This window comes from Fukomys damarensis, unplaced genomic scaffold, assembly GCF_012274545.1.
Source record: "Fukomys damarensis isolate Sample0158 unplaced genomic scaffold, DMR_v1.0_HiC HiC_scaffold_5, whole genome shotgun sequence".
Lineage (NCBI taxonomy): Eukaryota > Metazoa > Chordata > Mammalia > Rodentia > Bathyergidae > Fukomys > Fukomys damarensis.
The window spans coordinates 21,755,634-21,759,916 of NW_022900917.1; positions in this window are offsets into that span (position 1 = coordinate 21,755,634).

Sequence of the window (4,283 nt, forward strand, 5' to 3'; positions counted from 1 at the left end):
GGGATATTTACATTTATATTTGCTGTCTAACCATGCAACGCCCTCCATTATATTACGATGAAGCAAGAAGGCCCTCACAGATGAAAAGTGAATTTTAAAACCATGCTTTTGATCCTCCCAGCCTCCAGTACTCTGTGAAATACTTTTTCTTTATAAATCACCCTCAATAAGTGTTTCTTATAGTAACAGCAAATGTATGACATATGTTTAAAGCTGACTCATAGGTTCTTATTCTTCCAAGGCCCCTCTAGGAACATTTCTTGCCATATTGGAGTTAGATTGAAGAATGTAGGGATGTAGGGCAGGTTTGTGCAAGTTCAGGGTTGAATCCTGTCTTCTTTCTTTAATTGACATTTTGTTCTGAAGTATTAAGATAAAGGGCAGACACACTCAATCCTCTGCTATATTTTAGATACAATGTCATTCAAAGGAAACTTCCCAACAAATCTTTCCCCCATTTCCAACACCATGGTTTCCACAGTTGATTAAGGGTTTCCAGGGTGAGAGAGATGATTAAATCATTTCCTTGGTTTTTAATAAAAAGAAAAAGGGGCAAATCAAAACAATAATTAGATACCATTTTAAACTCAGAAGACTGGCAAAATTTAAGTCTTGCAAGGTTAAGTGTTGGAACAGCTATATTCCAATTATAACTCTTATGCACTGCTAATAGAAGGATAAAGTGCGGCAATCATTTTGGAGAACAATGTGACAAAATGTAGCAAAAAGGCTAATTTAAATTGTAGCAGCACCATCCTGCAGCATGGAGAATGACAGGTGGTATGATCTCAAGAGATTTTAGTTGTATGTTCCCAACTTTGTGTCAACATATGACCAAATAATTTATTAAATCAGCTTGTGATCACTGGAGATTTAGCTCAGGGGTTCAGTGGCCTGCCTCTCAAGCGCAAGGACCCGAGTTCAATCCCCGGTACCAAAAACAAACAAACAAACAAACAAAAAAAAACAAAATCAGCTTGTGATCTACTGTGTCCTATGGAATGCAGTATATTTGGCATATGTTGGTATTGTGGTTAAAATTCAGTATAACGACCAGCTATCGTCTATCTCTTCATTGAAACATAAATTCTGTGAATTCAGAGATAATTTCTGTTTTGATCATTTTCAGATCCCCTGTACTCTGCACATTGTCTGGCAAATTTAAGATGCAGAAAATTTTATCGACAGAATAATTGAGTAAATGAGTGAACTCTTTTTTTTCCAGTACAATTATAAAGATATATACAAATAACATACTTTTTGGTATATTTTATTCATTTCTAGTAATAGTATGTATTCTTTATAATATTGATGAAGAGTTATGAATTAACAGTTGATTATGAAAGATGAAAGTAAGATGAATGTGATTCATCAAAGTTCATCAAGAAGTGTTGAGTGAGGAAGTCAAGTCTTGCTGATATTCTGAGTCAGAACATGAAACTCTTCAGGCAACTGCATGAAAGTGGCAAGTGGTAGGTTTTCATATATTCCACAACAGCCTCTGTACCTCTCCATCCTGAAGTGATAAACCTTATTCTCTGTGGATTTACCTGGAGGAAAACCAATCAGGCAGCAGTACAAGTACTACAAACACCTGCACATCAGAAAAATTTAACAGCGCCAGAACCAAATAGTTCTTTTAGTTTATCTCAAAGAAAGTTCCCAGCTAATCCTCTCTTGGGGACATAGATAAACACGCTGAAGCTAATACAGTCTTAACATAAATTAAAAATAATGCAGAAAAGACATTTTAGAGCATACAGTATTTTGTTACCTTTGGATTTCTATTCCCATTTTGTGAGTCTCATTGTGGAAAAGAAAACATTTTCATATTATTGTTCTGAAGAGGCCAGTAACCTCAGCACTATGGCAGATTTTTTTCTCTTTTCCTCCCATGGTAACAATTTAGAAAATCCAGATGCTAAGCTATGGAAGAGATTCCCACAAAGCACCTGGCTTCTTGGCAGATATCTCGGGTGGATGGGCTGGTAACTTCTTTTCCATCTGAAAGTTGGTTTTAGATACAAGATTACTCCCTAATTTAAAATACCTAGATTCTTGTTATTATTGTCATTTAAAAAAATTGGAACTGTAGAGGATTTTTATCCAAGTAAGAGTTTTATGTTATATGTAAAATTGTATAGTGTGCTGTTTTTAATATTTAATTGAAATTTATATAATTTTACTTTTGGAAGTGACTTACATCACAAGCATAAAAAACAATCCTAGAATTGTATTACCAACCTTTCTCCTAGAGTAATATAAAATATCCGCGTTTACATACATTTGTATTTGCTCCTCAAAATACTGATATCATACATAAGGCATCTTAGTATAAAAGTATTCATTTCAAAATATATCTTCATTAATTAGCTCTTTCTTATATCATGACGAATCTAGGAATGAAGTGAGATCAGACAATCCAATTTTGTATTTTTTTCCATTAAAGTTAGAGAAGCTTTTACTCATCTTTTCTGATTTCTAGCTTTTCTCTGTTCTTTTCTAAGATTCTATGTCAATACTTACTTGAAAGGGGTTTTTAAATACAGAATACCATTTTTTAAAAAATCTTTTGACATTATAGTCCTGTTTTTGCTAGAACTCTGCCAATGTTTCCTTTACACCTCATATATATTCATATATATATAAATTAGAATTCAATAATGCTAACATTTAAAATCATGCAAAACTTTCTAGTGAACATTTAGGCATATATTTTATATGGACAAATGTAATGCAAATGTAAATTTCACAGATGCTTCACAAAACCAAGATGGTATATTTCTTGCATATTTCTGTAGTCTTGTATTTCAAAGAACATAATTCAAAAGGCTTCATTAGTATAAACATGTTAGGTTAATTGCAATAAAGATACACTGTCTCGTGGCATCAAATTGGAATCTTACACTCTATAAAGTAAAAAGGATTCATTTGAATGGTGATGTAACTTCACTGCTGAGCTTGCCTCTTTCTGTTAATTGTATGTCATTATCTAAATGATTGTTCCTGGCCCTTACCATTAAACATAAACACGTAGTTATTATTATTTGAACAGTGAGGTAATGTATTGACCCAAAATATCAATCTTCTGGCAATACAGAAGGAAGATAACAGTATGCCCTGAACTGATCAAATTATATGTGAGAATAGTTGGTCTCAAGAATAGAAGAGACAAGAAAAAGCAGAAATTATGCTAACAATGCAGATTCAGAAGTATTGGGTTAATTTTGTGTCTAGAATTTTCCAGAATGAATTTCTTCATGGCTTATGTAGCCATTACCCATACCAACCTCAGCAGTTCCCCATGGTACAGATCTCTCAAAATGTACCAACAAGAACAAACCTTTATTAGGTCGTCTTGTCATCATTACTACATTTACATGTAGTGTACTTTAAATATTAAATCATTAGCTTATTTTATTTCCTTGCCTAAAAGTAAAATTTTGAAGCTCAGAAGGTCGAAGGATACTAGAATTGTGATGAGATAACATAAACTATGGATTGATATTTGGTTTCTTTGGTTCTAACTGAGTTCAGTGACTTCCAGTCTGCTTTGCTGACATGCACTTCAGCTTTCTCTCTCCCTCTCCCTCCACTTCCCCTTTACCGTTTTGTTTGACACATAATAACTTTGTGTAGCTTGTAAGCTAAGAAGTCAATCCAAGGTTAATCTGTTGCTTGACAGAGAAGAAATAAGTAATTTGATATGAATGTTGTGTGTAACATGGGCATGTGATTTCAATAAGAGTGAATAGGATATAAGATATAGATCAATAATTATTCCAGATATTTGGGCCTTTCAGGACCAAGTGAAGCAAATCTTGAGAGCAAACTCTATTGCTGTGTTTTGGTTTCAGAGAGCAGTGTTTTCTGTGGTATGGCTTGCTCTAATCAGATTTCTAAGATGCTGCATTGACTCCTAAACCATCTCAGTTATTTTTGACAATAACCCAGAGAGACTAGAGAACCTTAAAAAAATTTAAAAGGAAAGATAAGTGAATCTACATACTTTCAGAATACCTATGAATTAGCTATGTTTTCTGAAGTCTTCCTGGGTTATTTGGGTTCTGTGATTCTAAATATATGTAATATGTGTAATGTGATTCACACCCAATTATTTGAAGGAGGGAATAATGATATAGAAATTTTTTCTATATATATAATATATATTTTTCTAATATATGTAAATATATAATATTTATAATATATAATATACAATGTATATGCTATATAATACATGCAATACATTTTTATATAATACATATATTACATATATAATACAT